Source organism: Xenopus tropicalis, chromosome 1, assembly GCF_000004195.4.
Source record: "Xenopus tropicalis strain Nigerian chromosome 1, UCB_Xtro_10.0, whole genome shotgun sequence".
Taxonomy (NCBI): domain Eukaryota; kingdom Metazoa; phylum Chordata; class Amphibia; order Anura; family Pipidae; genus Xenopus; species Xenopus tropicalis.
In genome coordinates, this window is record NC_030677.2 from 185,687,933 (window position 1) to 185,706,075 (window position 18,143).

At 39.3% G+C, this 18,143-nt stretch overlaps 1 protein-coding gene across 2 annotated transcripts in view; it reads right to left on the reverse strand.

The window, feature by feature from the left end:
* The window catches only part of lhfpl2 (LHFPL tetraspan subfamily member 2), a 66,091-nt gene that overhangs the window by 27,428 nt on the left and 20,520 nt on the right, over window positions 1-18,143 (reverse strand). Inside the window, exons 2-3 of one of the 2 annotated variants that reach the window (XM_002940194.5) lie at window positions 17,883-17,967; window positions 3,674-3,740 (exon numbers count right to left, since the gene is read on the reverse strand). The gene's annotated coding sequence lies outside the window, so the exon portion shown is untranslated. Of the gene's footprint in view, window positions 1-3,673; window positions 3,741-9,703; window positions 9,794-17,882; window positions 17,968-18,143 lie in introns of those variants that run through there. The other variant, XM_004910387.4, reaches the window with a different exon arrangement.

The window sequence follows — 18,143 nt, forward strand, 5'->3', positions numbered from 1 at the left end:
CCGCTCGTAAAATTAATCTCAAAAGGTTCCCTTTTTTTTTTAGAGTTAAAATGGGATGACTTGTTTCATTGTAAGCCTAGCAGATCTGTAGGCGCAACCATGCCTCACATAGGCAATATGCAGGAAAATGGTCTATAATCATTTCATTGGTTATAATGATTTACTGCACATGAGGTTAAGAAAGAAAAAAATCACAAGTAAATCGAACTGTCAAAAAAAGAGATTTGTCTCTCTTAAAATGGGTTGCTGCCTTCACTTTTCATAAACTTGACTTTCTTGAAAAAAAAAATGTAACATAATTATTACTGGAAGGATACAAATATTTTTTAGAACAAAAGATAACACAAAAAAACTTCCTTTGAGGAATTAGAGGTTATTGTTTGGCCAAATGAAGAATTGGCATGAACAGACAATGTGGAGTTTCAGACTTCTAGCATATGGCTTCCTCTCTGTGCTGCTTCAGCAAATTGAAGTGAATAAAGCAGAGATTGAGGGAAAAAAAATGCCTGGCTGCACAAACACACATCACGAGAACTTTAGTGAGGAGAGAGGGGGAAAAAATGGAAAATGCAGAAGTGGAAAAACTAACTCACATCATCTGATGCATCGTATTATGCCAAAACGTCCCTCAAGTTTCTCTATTTCGAAATTTCATTGTCTTCTCATAACCCAGACAAGGATTTTAACTTAATAATATATTCATTCATATCCATTTGATGGACATGGGGTGCACAATAACGCTCATGCTTTTATTTAAAATAAATATTATATATTTATTTATAAATATTTCTCACTTCCCATATTTTTTAACATAATACTAATATCCCATGCAGTGGTTTTTGCTCTCCTTAGCCACCGGCACAGCGTTGGCCTGTGTGCACACACAAGGAGCTGATTTAAAAATCCCCATGTGGCGCTAGCCTAACATTATAAGGCTTGGTTGGGTGTTCATGTTATGAGAGCAAACAAGGATGATTCTTTGTTTGAGACATGAATCAATGAATTGCTATTTTTCAGTAAAATCAGATCAGTATTTCATTATAATTTGGCTACTGGGGTCCTTATTTCATTTGAGGTAAAATATGGCGTTTAATTTTAGCTGGACTAGAGCCCAAAAACTAAAGTCCCACTGCACCTTGCATCGGCACAGGGTGCAGACAGCAGGCCCTGGGCAGTCAGTAAGTAGAGGGCCTGCACCCTAGCGTGAGAGTCTGAATGACACACAAGTATTTGGGTAGATAGGAGGTGGGCCTAAATGTACCCCCCTCATAAATACAGCACTTCCTAACGCAGGCAGCACTGTATTTATTGGAGAAGTACAGGTCCCTGTGCTCCATTTTGGAGCTGCAGCTCGGAGCAAAGTGCTAAAAACATGGTGGCTTGCACCACTTTGCACCCTATCCCATACATGATAACTGACCCCTAGGGGCATAGGTAATAAAATGCACAAATGCAATGGCCAGCAGCAATCAGTCAAGTATTTGCTTTCATTCTGCAGCTTGTAGTAAGTTGTTTAAGGGCTGTGACACACAGGGAGATTAGTCACGCCGTGGCAAATCTCCGTTGTCGTGGGCGTCTAATCTCCCCGCAATGCCATCCCACTGGCTAGAATGTATCCTCACAAGGCAACTTCGGCAAATTGCGTGCCATGTATGCCATCCCACCAGCGATTTACATTCTAGCCGGTGGGATGGCATTGGGGAGATTAGGCACCCATGACAACGGTGTGTCACGGCCCTAAAACCACCTGAAAATGTGCAGTTTGCACCGATGTCTGTAAATCAGCCCTATAGTGCTATAATTTACTCACCACCTCCAACAATGGAATGACAAGGGGAAGGGTTGTTGTTGTGAAGTCACTCTCCTTGTGTCTGGATATTAATTCCAACATTTATTTGTAACAGATACACAGAGCATCTCCCAGATGTATCAGAAAGTCAGGGTTAATAAGTCTTACAGCTGGATAACTACTGGCTAAATACTTGTTGGACATGAGCAATCATATTAGTCTTGCACAGAGACAAATGAAAATATTGCCTCGTACAGATAGTGATTCATAGGGGAAAAACATTTAGAAGAAACATAATCATCTGCCTAACATCCGCCACTGGACAAACAATGCTATCATCCCACTTTGTTCCTCTTATCTATCCAGGGGAAAAAAAAGAATTGCGCAGCATCCTTGGCTAACAGCCTGCAGCCTCTATCGGCCACCCCCCTGCCTTTGATGTGTCAAGTGTGCATCATCTGTAATGTCTGCAGCATGGCACTCACTGCTAATTGCCTGCCTTCCAGCTCCTGGCACCTCTGCCAGCACTGCTGTGGGAAAGGCGAGGAGATATTTCATGTGATTAAATGGTCATTTTCTGATGGATGCTTGGCACCATGCTGACCTCATCTCATGAACTTAGAAATGACAAGCAGGAGTTTACATAAACTGGCCGGAGGGCTGGACACAAGCCAGATCCTGAGCCCATTAGTTTGGCCTGGATTTCCCCGGCGTCCCACATGAGACAATGACACATGTACCGCTATCAGGGTTAAAAAAAGGAACACAGGAATGTACCACTTCTGCCATAACCAGGCTGCTGAGAAAGTTTGCCCGGTACCTTGTGGTGCATCAATGTTTTATATATTTAGGAAAAAGAAGTGTTATTATGCCTTTTTTTAAAGAGTCAAGAATTGTTTTTGTTTTTTTTAATGAGTTTATGAATGTTTATATTGTTTGGGATTAATAAAATAGACACTTACAGTAAATACAGAGGTTCTAGGAAACCCTGATGTACCACGTGGTTAGGCAGTGTCAAGGAGGAAACAAGGGCTCCCAGAATTACATATATCAAAAACAAAGTTTTTGTGCATGCTCAAAATGGCTGCAAAAGCCCTCTATAAAGGGTTCTGATCTGCAATGTCACTGGAACAGGCTGCAGGTGACTGAGGAAAAGGCACTAAATATGCGTCCCTCCTCAACCCGCCCGAGCGTGAAATAACCATATGGGGGTGAGGGGGCCCAGGTTTAGTGTAGGGAAATGAGTCAACACAGCAGGAGCAGCCATTATTTCATTTGTACATTAAAACTTACAAACAAAATCCACCTCCCAAAGTTAGTACAGGTATCGGACCCCTTATCCGGAAACCCATTATCCAGAAAGCTCCGAATTACAGAAAGCCCGTCTCCCATAGACTCCATTTTAATCAAATAATTCAGAATTTTAAAACTGATTTCCTTTTTCTCTGTAGTAATAAAACTTTACTTTGTAATAGATCTCAACTAATATATAAATAATCCTTATTGGATGCAAAACAATCTGATTGGGGTTAATTAATGTTTTATTGATTTTTAGTAGACTTAAGGTATGGAGATCCAAATTATGGAAAGACCCCTTATCCGGAATACCCTTGGTCCCGAGCATTCTGGATAACGGGTCCTATACCTGTACATACAACAGGAATGGAACAGGGCCCTCAAGAAACTGCAGCCCAAGTCTTTACTCCAGTGCTCATCCTTAACAGATTATACCATGCTCCAATATTCATAGGTCTCATGTACCAGCCACTCCATGACTTACAGTTTTCCCTGCCTACAAATGGACCCACTGAGCTGAGCAATGTGAATATGCAGCAATGACGCACATAGCATAGAGAAGAGCAGAAAACTGTCACAGTCACGTACCTGTCACATCCCAACAGCAGTCTTTATGCAGCATAAAGGGAAGACGTGTCAGAGATCCTGGGCACCACTGAAAGACAAGGGAAGATTATCATTCATACACTCGCATAAAACAAGGCCCATTCAAATGAGTAGTACATTTCATCTTTAAATCCAATATGTAAAATTTTCTTTCATGTTTTTGAAAAATAGATTTTCATCGTCAAAACAAAGTGTTTTATTCCCCCCTAAATTAGATGTTCTCGGCTCCCCCTGGACTCCCTCTTAAAGGGAATAGAATACTTACAAACACATTGCTGTTGTGCAAAAAAATGTTATAACCGATTATAATAATAAATAACGTTTGGCCAATTACTATACAGGTACAGGATCGGTTATCTATAAATCCACAATCCAGAAAGTTTCTTACTATGAGAAGTCCAATAATAAAACAGTACCTTGAACTTAATCCCAACTAAAATATAATTAATCCTTACTGGAGGCAAAACAATCCTATTCATTAATACTTAAATGATTTTTCAGTAGACATATCATCAATAGACAACATCATCAATATATGTCATCCCTGTATCTTACCACATATCTAAGCTGATTAGCTGATCTAACTATAAGAAAAAAATGTGCTTATTGGCATGATCGGATGATCTAGAAGCCTAAGGGTACATTCCAACAAATGATTCTATATAAAAGGTGGTTAGAACCTATTACATAACAAAAATATTTTCATTGGTGAGCCCTATTTTCCATTTTGCAATGGACCGACTTGCTATAATTACCCACAATGCTCAGTAATAGTTGCAGAGAAAGGCTCCGTGGCATCCGATCCCTATATTTCTTGTGCAAATGATTATCTCACTCTGGATGACAGCTGTGCCACGTTTCATTGCGAATCAGTAGCCTGATTGTATACAGATTGCTAAAACCAATATGGAATTCGCAAACATCTCATTAAAGAGGTTCAGTTACAGATGAAGTTGGTATTCTGAATGGAAAAGAGATTACTTTTCGGTAGGAGCCAAAACCGCAAGCATGGATGCTATTCCCTTCCTTTCTACAGATACACACCAGATAAGGCTAAACAAATGCAATCACATAAGGACTACATAACAATCACATAAGGACTACACAAATTTTATATTATATATATATATATATATATATATATATATATACATATAAATATATACATATATATACATATATATACATATATATATATATATATATACACACACACACAGTATATATAAATAGGCATAAATTGGACACAGCACTCCTTTATTAGTGCAGAAAAAAAAGTCTGAGTCTCAGTCACAACTCCTGGACCTTTTCTCATCAAGCCAAGAGCTGCAGGCAAACAGTTGGCAGGCCCACAACAACCAGAGGCCAAGTCGCAGCCATGACACATGTGACCCTTGATGGCATGACACTCTGAATTTTGAATCTGAAAATAAAATAGAAAAAAACTAACTTTATCCTAAAGCCAAATACCCCTTTGAGGGAAGCCATTGTGAGGATGTGCAGTGTATAGTCGAAAATCAAACACTTGATGTTAAATGTCCTTACCTCAAAACCTTTCTAGGCCTGATTGACTGTTGGCAGGTTCTCCCTATAGAAATCAGGGAGGAAACTGGATTTTCAACAGTGAAACAGGGAGATAAAGTTGCATTTTTAAGAGGCTGATGAAAAGATGGACACCCTGGAGATTTATTTAAAACGCGGTTTTACTTACCACAAACAACATGCCTACTGTGGCAGCATTTTAGGCCTCACATTACAGCCGGCGAATTCAAACAACATCTAATACTGAAATGCAATTTAATCTACATGGTCTCTCAAGCTGGTTCCAGGATGCTCTTTGGGACACAATTCCACTATCCCCCACTAGATGTTTTTTGGGGATTCCCCCCATTACAGAAGGCAAGTTTCCCCTTTAAAGGGTGTGGAAACTGCAATACTTCTTGCTTTAACATGATAAAATGGCATGTTATCAATAAATTCCAATTAACTAATAACCAAGGTCTCAAAAAATGGCAACATTTTTGTATAGCTGTAACAAGCAACAAAGCCTTTATTATCGATAATCAATTGGCATAATATCCTTTCATGATAGTAATAAGTTAGACCACCGACTAAGCCTGGGTCAGGAGACACAAGCACATGGCCTATGTGTCTACACAGTTATATTATATATCCCATGGGTATCCAGTGCTTGGTAGCAGCTAATTGGGCTCCTAAAGAATTCCACCAGATGCCCTCCACAGAGAGCAAGCTTATTAGTCAAGGCTACTGACACATATATAAAGAACCTATATTCAACCAAATAAGTACCAAAAAACACTTGCCCCAATACAACTTGCCAATCACCAACTCTTCTGCTGTGAATTTCTTCTATTTATTGCTGTTCCTCATACAGAAAGTTGCAAAAGACAAGAAACCAGACATCAGCAGACCACATTTCCCTTTTTTTCTTTGACAATGCAATGATACCAAGTGCCACGGACCAATGAAATATTAGTCACACTCCTATAAAACTACACAAACAGACAGGCTGAACAGTAGGTCATGCAAAAGATCTGCCTGAATGGTTCATTTCTGACTTAAAGTTGCCATACATGGTAAGATCTGCTCGCCTGGCGAGGTCGCCAAGCAAGTGGATCTTCTCCTGATAGACCTATGAGCCTATGGCACTGATGACCTATGGGCTCTGGGGCCAAATGATCGAACTGCTGGTATAGGCGCAGTTGGTTCGGGGACCATATCAATGAGCCGACTGAAAAATCAAATCTGCCTGATGGAGAAATGGTCTATTTCAAGCCAGGTGTTGGTCGGGCAGGCCCGTCGTTCGTGCTCAGACACAGGCTGATAAGCTGCTGTTCTAAAGGACCGATATTGGCAGCTAGAATCAGTCCAGATTTGTGTCCTCTTTAGCTTTTATGGTCTATTCTAGCTATTGCTAATGTTAGAATGACACCATTTGCAATAAAAATGCTTCAGTCTATTTTGTACTACATGCCATAACATACATGGCAAACATACATCAAAGGATGAGAAGCCTTTGGCTGGGGCCATTAGTTCCATAGTGCTGCTTTATCAGATGTACCTAAATCCACCACTTTAGAAAGATTCTTGATGGGGCTCATTTAAGAACACAGGTACTAAATTGAAAAAGAGCAGTTGCTAATAGCAACTAAAGAAGCAAATAACAACCAACACAAAATATAGAAAAAGGAAATAAAAGACTCAACTGGGTGCTACTGGCAATCGCACTTGTGCAATTTAGGCCACGCAGGTTAAACAACCAGATTTTAACACGTATGGCCACATTTACTAGAGATGCACTGAATCCATTTGTTTAAAACCAAAAGCATTTAGGGGACAATGAACTGGATTCATACTCTAATTTGCAAATTTGCTTTGGAAAAAAAAAAAAATAGCATCATCTAAAAATGTTGTCACCTTCAGTTGCCCAATGCCTTAAAGTTCTACCCTGCAAAAAGTCCTTATGATAACGTTTATTGTACATAATCCATAAACAACTGGCCATACGGTTAGTGATAGAGACTTTAGATGAGGTGGTGGATTGATCTGATCATTTGACCCTCAGGCCAAACAATCAAATCAAATTGACAGAATGTAGGTCATCGGGGCGAAGACCACATCAATAAGTCAATGCGCTCCTCACCCTGATAAGACTTTTAATCTGGCTGATTTGGGACCAGATGTTGGTCGGGTAGGCCTGTCTGAGGGCCCCATACACAAGCAGATAATCTGCCAACTTGGTCCACGGACAGCTTTTATTGGCCAGTGTATGGCTAAAGTAATGTATAATCTCTGTAAAGGGCTGTGAAATAAGTCAGTGCTATATAAACAAAGGCTTCTAATAATTGTTTAGACAAAGCTGGTCAGTGGGTTGACCGTTTAAGAATAATATACAAAGGTAAACGTCTAATATGAGACCCATGACTCTGCAAAACCCACATACGCAGCAGGAATGTGTCCCAGCATTACAGTGTATGAGATCATGTAATTCCCTTACATACAAATGCCTTTGCTAAATGATTCTAATGACAATATTTCCCCCTGAATACACAGTACTGTGCAAATGAAAAGGTTAAAGAGTTGTTTGTGCCATTTGAAATAGATCTTTCAGTAACCAGGACACCACCACCAAACCGAATGCATAAAAACCACAATTATCAATTACGCAAACGCCAGTTTGCCTCCTAATGGCTTCCAGATGGCTATAAAGGAAGTGGTGTTAAAATTCAATTAACCATGAAAGGTAGTAGAAGACTATTTGGAAAGAATAGGTCATGAAGTTTTACGTCCTGCCTTGACAAGTTTCAAATGTCAAAAACTATATAGGCCCCTTCTTAGGAGCGTTTCCTTCCCGCCGGATCCCCAAGCTGGAGCTGATGTGTGACACAAAGTTTGTTTTACATGAACTGGAGAACCCTTCTAGGCCTCAAAACTCACAAACGTGGAAGGGTTAGCAACTTCGGGGTCAGTTTGTTCAGAATGGTAGTTTATGTAATTAATTCAATACTTTATTTATATATATTTTCTTAAGACAAAAAGAGATTTATATTCATCACAGAAAGAGAGAGGGAACACTGTGATACATACTGTGTAGTTTTCTTAATAAATTTAATAAGCCAAACAAAGTTTTAGCTACCAGATAAGAATATATTGCAAATCTTAGGGAAGTAAAGGTATGGGATCCCTTATCTGGAGACCCGTCATCCAGAAAGCTAAAAATTATGGGATGTCCATCTCCCTTAGACTTCATTATAATCAAATAATGAAAATTTTTAAAATGATTTCCGTTTTCTCTGTAATAATAAAACAGTCCCTTATACTTGAAGGTAAGTAAGTTGCACAATTTCATACTGATAGCAAAACAATTCTATTGGATTTATTTAATGTTTAAATGATTTTTTGCAGCAATAAGGTATGGTGATCCAAATTATGTAAAAAAACCCTTATCTGGAAAACCCCAGGTCCCAAGCATTCTGGATAATAGATCCTATGGCTGTAAGAAGCACAAACAGCCCTAATCCCATTCCTGTAGAAAATTCTACTACAATCCAACAAACTTTTTCATCAAAAGAAATGTCCAATTTAGGACACAAATTGCCATGTTTATTAACCCCCATGCAGCGTGTCAATAGTTGTACAGGTATGGGTATGTTATACAAAATGCTCGGGACCTGGGTTGTTCTGTATAAGGGGTCTTTACATTATTTGCATCACCATACTTTTTGTCTGCTTAAAAATCATTAAAACATTAAATAAATCCAATAGGATTGTTTTGCCTTCAATAAGGATTAATTATCTTTATTGAGTTCAAGTATAATTTACCATTTTATTATTACAAAATAATAAATAAAAGAAAATTTGAATTATTTGATTAAAATGGAGTCTATTGGAGATGGCCTTTCTGTAATTTAGAGCTTTTTGGATAATATGCTTCCAGATAACGGATTCCATGCCTGTACTTGAGCACCATTCAGAAAAGGCAGAACAGACACAAGGGCCCATGGTGTAACTATACTAAGGCACCCCCGGAACATAAATAATTTATACTTTAATAGATAATGTAATATGTAAACCATTACAAAAAAAAATGAAAAATATGAAAAAAATATAAAATAATGGCACTGAATTCAGGGGCTCCAAGACTCTTGATCCAACTGGAAGCCTGAAATTACATCCAGTTGTTCAGAAATGCGTAAACGGCAATTTTTTGGGCACAGAATTTTATAACAAACATTCTGCAGAATAACGTTGCAGCACGGTTTCACCAAGACTTTGTCTTTTACAATTATGGAAAGAATGTTACATTGAAATGTTTATTGCTGCTTTATGATACCCAGCTTGATTAAATTAAACTATGCTTTCTTCCATGCTTTCCAGCATAAACTAAAACGATCTGTACCTTTGCCCATACATTTGGAATTTTTTTTCTGCAAACAAAAGTTGCATTTATAACAGCATGTATTGGATGTGACAGCACCGCCAGATACCTACCAATGGCTAGGGTTCAACAACTGGAGGGTCACAAGCTAGCCATCCCTGCTAGGAGTCCGCATACCACATGCACGCAGTCACATTTCCTAGGCAGATATTTATTCCATAAGACATGCCATCCACTATTCCTCGTACAATCTAGTCATTCTGAAAGGAATTCAAAGGGTCTTTCAAAACAACATTCTCAGGCTTCCCGCTGTCCTAGCCCCCAGCATGCTTTCTTTGTGCTGATCCTAACCCGTGCAGACCCAGAATTGTGACACTAGCCCAGTGATCCTCAACCAGTGGCTCGGGGGCAACATGCTGCTCACCAACCCCTTGGATGTTGCTCTCGGTGCCCCCAAACCAGGGAGTTATTTTTGAATTCCTGACTTGGTGGCAAGTTTGAAAAACAAAATTTACTACCATATAAAGCCCCCTGTAAGTTGATAGTGTGCATAGAGGCTGTCTAATAGCCAATCTTAGCCCTCACAAGTAAGAAAGGTTGGGGACCCCTGCATTAGCCCATAGCTGAGCAAACGTTGGGTCTTGCAGCTACAACGAAGCAGAAAAAGGGGCCTAGTCTGATGGTTAATAAAGCTGAGAGTTGGAGTAAATGCATATTTGCTATACAGTATAATTGTGCAAATGGCTGCTCTGTGGTCCAATGTACATCCAGTAGCCTTTAGGAACACAGATTTGCATGCTTCAGACTGATACTTGCTGACTGGAATACTGTGGGCTACAATAGTACCTTTACCATTATATAAATAAATGTTAATAATAATTATATTATACAATGTATTTACTTGTTCCAGAACAAAAACTTTAAAGGGGAACTCTGACTACTTAACCAAACTTTGTTAAAGAGCCCCAGACAATAAAGAAACCCTAATGTACCTTTCACTGTAATCTGTTCCTTCAAAAAAAAAAAAAAAAAGTATGAATACCATTTTTATATGCTGAAATCCAGCTGCAAAATAGTTCTTCTCTTTTTGTAACTCTAACGCTACAAATTGCAAAATGCATTGCACTGTGATATTCTTTTCCTTATTGACATCACGTGTGCAGGGAATTGTGGGATCCACAACCATATTCACAATCACAATGTAGTCTGATGGCAGTATCCCTTTAATAGATAAAATGACATATAAATGATTAGAGAATAAAGTTACATAAGGAGATTAGTACTAAAAGGCTCCTGTCAGTCATGGTGGATTTTTTGGCTATGGATAAATGTTGGCCACGAATACACCCCTGCACTCCAAAAATCTTATTGATGTTACTGCACCTAGAGCCATTGCTTTGGGCCAGGTGCCGGCACACAGCAGATTTTGGCACGGAACTGCATACTCAAGTGGTTTCTCGCCGACGCAATGGCTCCAGGTAGAGGCACAGCAATAAGCTTTTTGTAACGTAGGGAAGGATTCTCTGCCAGCGTTTATCCACATCTAACATTGGGTTTAATGGTTTTACATTGAGCAAGTAATCTTTAATTATGCCCCCATCAGAAACAACAGAACCTATCCCTAAATAACAGTTACTCATTTCCCAATAAGACATCGGATACAAAATGAGTGCTGGCTATTGCCTTCTTGGCTGTCTATATTCCCAAGGTCCTATGTACTCCTAACAAACGGAGGAGACCTAACGGCACAGTACTGTAAGGAAGCGCCAGAAATCTGTATCACAGCTTCTTCAGATAACAGCAAATTGTTACCAAAACATGATGACATTTGCTTATGTTTTCATAAAACGGCTTTGAAAGAGAAACTGTTAATAGCGAAATGTGTAAATGATTAGGCGCCTGTGCACATGGAAGCATCAATCACTGCATCCTTGCAATGTCATGGAAGAAGGCCACAGGGTTTAGATTATGATATATCAAACAATGACTCATGATGAAACGAGAGCACTGAAGCAAAGCAAACCGTACAAGAAAGAATAAACCGCCAACGACTTCCTAAAGAGGCTGCCTTTATATCCGTGCCCACATGTAAGTTATTACGCACGCATCAGCTGAAATCCAACTCCACGTCCGCTACTCTGCAGCCATTGGAAATCAGACAAAATTTTCCTGACAATTGTTTGGAAAGCTATAATCACAAGCATCTGTAATTGTACAGTATTTCCAGCGGCATGAAAACATCGGACACTGTGAAAATCAGTGGCTTCTATCCCACTCTCTGTATTTCAAGATGTGTAAAACATTTCCTTTTTTTTACCTTTACTCTACTGATATCAGAAAGGACAAAAGCCGACTGAAATAACCTTGACAGAAAGAGATCATTTCTTCAGAAAAGATATATATAACACTGAGGGAATTCACTCAAATTGTAGAGATGGCAATACCTTTTCCAAATGAAGCGACAGATAGATCCAATGTAATTTCCTAGCAGAATTACGTCTGTGTTGTATTCACAGCAGGGGTTCCCATAAACAGGGCACTTTTCAATTCACACAACAAAGGAAAATAAACAAAGCAAAGTTCATTCTTTTGACACCAAAACAGACTGGTCCACAGATACACTGAATACCTCAGTTTTTCCAGTACATCAGTCACTATCAGGGCAACTTAAGCCAGGAGAATAACCAATATTTAGTCAGTCTTTTAGCTTTTCTTGCCAGCACTCTCTCAGCTGCACCACTCACGTTCTGCTTCCCGAGAGCTCACTTACAGCCCCTACTTATTTTTCACAAGTGATGACTCATGGTTGCTAACATAGGTAGTGGCTTTTCCAGCATCAGTGAACACAGCCCCTGTTATTCACTACATTATCTCTGTCTCTACAAGACAAGACAACTATTGCCTACTATTACTGGGTCTTAGAAGTGTGATGTTCAGGGGCTCACTGCAGTCCCCTTCAGAATTGTTAAAACTCTCACATATTCACCAAACTGGCCAAACATCTGCCTGTGTGTGTCAAAATCAACCTGAAAGTCAGGGGTGATTTTGGGCGAGGGGGTGCAAAAATAAGCTGCTAAATTTTGGTTAATACACCAGATTCTTCAATTATAATAAACTTTTATATCAAGCTAACAATGCAATAACTAAAGATATTCCAACATCTCTTAAACTGGCCATACACGTACCAGTAAAATTGTACAAAACCTAGTTCCGTACAATTTTTAGACTGTGTGTGGGCTCTGAATTATTGTCCTGATAGTTTTCTTACCATGGTGATCGGTCGTTTAGTTGATTGGCCAGGCAAGAAAATTTTTCGGGTAACGATAAACTCTGTGCATGTATTGTGTATCTGATGATATCCTTGGGGAACCTACAATGGAAGTCACTTTCATACGATTGGTGTCTGACAACTATTTCATGTTCAAAACATCATTTGATTTGTATTTTTAGGGCTTTATTTTACATTTTCAGTCTGAATGTTAGTTTTAGATTGCTGCATTTAAACATACGACTGCTACCTGAATGTTCGTCGGAAGGCTAAAATCTGAACGTGTATCAGAGTCCCAAAATAGTGGATTCGGTGCATCCCTAATGATAATAGATAATGTAGATAACAAGTCGTCTAATTCCTGGCAGTGTCATTCTGTGGCTACTAAAGCAAATAAAGTGCTGTCTTGTATAAAAAAGGGCATGACTCAAGGGATGAAAACATAATTTTGCCTCTTTATAGGTCTCTGGTAAGGCCTCACCTTGGGTATGGGGTGCAGTTTTGGGCTCCAGTCTTTAAGAAGGATATTAATGAGCTGGAGAGAGTGCAGAGACTGCAACTAAACTGGCGATGGAAGGGTTAAACTATGAGGTTAGACTGTCAGGGTTGGGGTTGTTTTCTCTGGAAAAGAGGCGCTTGCGAGGGAACATGATTACTCTGTACAAGTACATTAGAGGGGATTATAGGCAGATAGGGGGTCTTCTTTTTTTTCCCATAAAAATGGTCAACGTACCTGAGGGCCCCCCTTTAGATTAGAGGAATGGAGCTTCCATTTGAAGCAGCGTAGGTGGGTTTTCACGGTGAGGGCAGTGAGGTTGGGGAATGCCCTTCCTAGTGATGTTGTAATGGCAGATTCTGTTAATGCCTATAAGAGGGGCCTGGATGAGTTCTTGAACAAGCATAATATCCAAGGCTATTGTGATACTAATATCTACAGTTAGTATTAATGTTTGTATATATAGCTTATGTATGTGTTGGTATAGATAGGTAAGTATAGGTTGTGTGTGCTGGGTTTACTTGGAAGAGTTGAACTTGATGTACCATACAAATAAATACAACAACCCCCCAGGGGTGGTTTCCAAGAGGTTTTTGTGCTCCCTAGTCATTGTGCTCCCTAGCTCTGCACCTGCATGGTTTATGAGTTCGGTACCCTCTTGGGTAATCCAGGTTAGTCCTTGAACCATGTACAAACAAAATCTTATACTGCTCATAGAAAAAAAAAATAGAATAGAAACTTCATTAAGGAGGCCACAAGAAATAACTTCCAAAATGGGTGGAGGAAAAGAAATAAACCAACCACCTTTCCCCAGCAATGAGAAGCAGAACAATATTATTTTTGCATTAGCAAGAGAAAAAAATATTTAATCCTCACTGTTGATAGTTTTTTCTTTGTCACAGTGGGTTGCTTGAGATTGTTTGGAAATTTCTGGATGGACCAGTATGAAGCTGACTTTGTGTCTTCTTCCAGAACATGGGGATTTTCTTTTCTGGAGCCAAGGTGCACAGATGTGATCTACAGGCTTTTCCTTTACATAAGCAAAGTCATCACAAAGTTTTTAGGGACATTCTTCCCTTTACAAGTCCAAAACAGTTCACTTCTTACAATTAATTTCCAAAATATTTTCTTGTTAAGAGGACTTTTATTATTTTGCTTATTTCTCGCCCCTAATGCAACTGATTGCTGAAGCTTACCTTTGTCAGAGTACAATGCAAAGGTACATCAATCTCAAAACAGGCATGTTCAGTTTTCACAAGAACTCCTTATTCTCCTCCTTAGGGGGTTATGTAATAAAAGGCACTAAGTTTGCCCAGAAGTAGTAACCTATAGCAACCAATCAGCAGGTAAAATTTAATGGTCACTTGTCTAAAAGCAAACATCTTATTGGTTGCTATGGGTTACCGCTCCTGGGCAAACTTGGTGCCTTTTATTACATATAGGGGGGAAGTCTGTTAATCAGAAGTGTGCAAAGCATCGTGGGAACTGAATTGCCACCCAAGTGTTAACAGTACATCTAAGTTGGTTGCATGAAGCCTATCAAAGTGAGCCTTTACATAATGTTACCAGCTGTTCCCATGAAATCTGTCTGCTAGACCTCCGGCAGCCCACCCATCTGATTACTTCCAAACGCAGCAAGCTATGTTGGGAAACAGAGAGAGTGGAAACAAACAAACGGACAGGTTTGTATCATGCAAGCATATGTAAACATTAAAGTCTTATTTAAATTTGTGTTTAAGAAAATATATATATATCTACGGCAGAATTTTCCATTGTGCAGATAATAGTAGCATAGTAAGTTAGGCTGAAAAAAGACCCAGAGGAAGCAAAAACCCCTTCTGTAGAAATTGTAGAACCCCTTCAACAATTTGCCTCAAAAGGGAAAAAAATCCCTCCTGACTCCAAGATGGCAATCAGATCAGTCCCTGGATCAACTTTGTAATAAGAGATATTTTCTTCAACCCTGTATTCAAGGGATCCCCAACCTTTCTTACTCGTGAGCCACAGTCAAATGTAAAAAGACTTGGAGAGCAACATAAGCCAAATAAGGGCTAAGATTGGCTATTAGGGGCCTCTATGCACCCTATCAGCTTACAGGGGGCTTTATTTGGTAGTACATCTTGTTTTTATTCAACCAAAACTTGCCCCCAAGTCAGGAATTCAAAAATAACTACCTGGTTTGGGGGCACTGAGGGCAACATCCAAGGGCTTTGTGAGCCACTGGTTGGGGATCACTGCTGTATTCCATCACTTGCTAAAAAACCATCCAACCCCTTCTTGAAGCTATCTAATGTACAACTGATTCAAGGAGAAAATTCCACAACGTCACAGCTCTCACTGTAAAAAACCCTTTCTTGATATTAAGATGGAACCTCCTTTCTATTCATTGGAATATCATATAACCCCTTAAGCACATCTTCTCCAGCATAAACAGACCCAACTCAGCCAGTCTTTTCTTCATAACATTCTATACCAGTTTAGTTGCCCTTTTCTCTCATTCAATAATATCCCATTCGAGCAATAGAGACCAAAACTGAACAGCATAATCTAGATGGGGCCTTACCAGCGCTCTGTAAAGTAGAAGAATAACCCCCTCCTCCCAATAATCTATGCCCCTTTTAATACAGCTCTAAACCTTTTGCCCTTGCAGCTGCTGCCTGGCATTGCTTGCTACAGCCAAGTTTATTATCTACAAGGAATCCAAGGTCCTTCTCCATTCTGGATTTGCCTAGTGCAGTCCCATTAAGGGTATAAGTGACTGCATATATTAATATCCCAGGTACATGACCTTACATTTATAAACACTGAATCTTATCTGCCACTAGCTGCCCGGATTAGCAGTTTGCCAGGATACTGCTGCAAGGATGCCACATCCTAGATGGCATTAATAGGGCTGCATAGCTTTGTGTTATCTGCAAACACTAATACATTACTTATAATACCCTCCCTTAAGTCATTAATTAACAAATTAAATAAAATTGGCCCAAAAAAAGTTACATTCCTTTTTAACATAAATCATACCACATATCAGCAAGGTGGTATAATGGTTAGCAATGCTGCACTGCCTGCAAGGAAATAGCATGTTCTTTCAGTGTTTACGTGGGCATACTCTGGTTTTCTCCCATACTCAAATACATGCAAGCAGATTAATTTGCTCCTGATAACACAGACTATAGTGTGTGCGAATGGGATAGTGACCTTAGACTGGAAGCTTCACTAGGGCAGGGACCGATGTGCACCATTTTATAAAAAAAGATTAATAAACAACAATAACTCTACAGGTATAGGATAGGTAAAAGGAGTTTTGGCCTATGGCACAAAGGGCATTTTGCCCAGCAGATAATGGCATAGGTCAAATCACTCTACCCCCTGTCACCTAGTGACAGCTAGGGTATTTTTCATTAAAGTGAAGACAGATAGACAGAGATCATTTGTCCTTCACGGACCACTGCTGTTTTCTATTGGATGGCAGTGGCAGACAAAGCCCCCCATGTGTCATCAGCCTGAAACTCATGAACATATTACACAGGGCATAAGAATTATATGAAGAAAACAAGCACTTCCCTCTCCTTTGCCAAGGAGAAATTTCCTTAAATAGGATTTGTGCTTTTGGCTCTTGCCCAGAAAGCCATAAAATAGTAGCAGGGCATGTTACTATATCCCTGGCCTTTCATGAGAAAAGGCTGCATTAAAATCGCCATGGTTCACTTCCGTAGCTGGTGTATTACGGTTAAGTAATGTGTTTACTCTGTAGCTTCAAACAGTTTGTAGCTGGTGATTCATTGGTGCTCCCTGGTTAATTTAAACAAACAATCCCCGAGCAGGTTGGATTGTGGAAACCAGACCAGGAGATTAAGGAATGTTTCCCTAGTAATACACAATGGTAATGGGAATTCCAGCAGCTTCCTGTTTTAATTGTACAATAAGCATTCCTCTATAGAGCTGGATGTGATAAAAAGCAAAGGTTCCACATAAAACATAAATAGAGAAACACCCCTTGGATTTTGTGGAAGAGAAGGGTCATTGTTTTAAGAACAATGTAAATACACTATAAAGTTATAATAGCCACTGTATTTTTATTTTTCAGTGGTATTTACTAGATTTAGTGAAAAGTGAATGAAGATCAATATTAAGAATGAAACATACATATAGGAGATGGGAAGGGAAGATATTTACACTTACGAGAACTGTACCCAGTGCTATTTTTAGGAGGGCTGGAATGGCCATCCTGAAGGCAATTTTTGCTTTTTGTATGACTGTGTTTTCCACCCCATCTTCTACCACAACCACACTTTGCTCATTGGGATTAATGTGCAAGGGTCCTTTCCAAAGGGTTGTGGTGAAAAATCCCCCCCTGTGCCAAAAGCCTCTGGGAATAACACAATTATAGGACTAGAAGAGGTGATAAGGAAAGCCTGTGGCTGGCCAGCCTGAGACAATTGCATTTACTGTTGGCTAAATCATAATCCACAAACAGGAAAAAGTGTGGCTCTAAATAGAGCATATTTAACTCTGGGAAAAATCTTACCTTTGTTCTGTTTTGTATACATAAAGATCCATTGACGTTTTGGATTAACAATGTTTTCGAAGTGTCACAATGATTCTTACTGCTCCTGGAGGCAAACACATATAAAGAAAGACAATTAAAGGAATGGAGACAGTAAACGGTAAATAAATAAAAAAAATTAGATTGAAACGGAAAAAACGCTATTTTCCAGGGTATAATGCAAGAAGGGAAGCCTTTTCTAGACCACTCCTCTTTATCTATTCAGCCTCTCTCTCTGTAGAA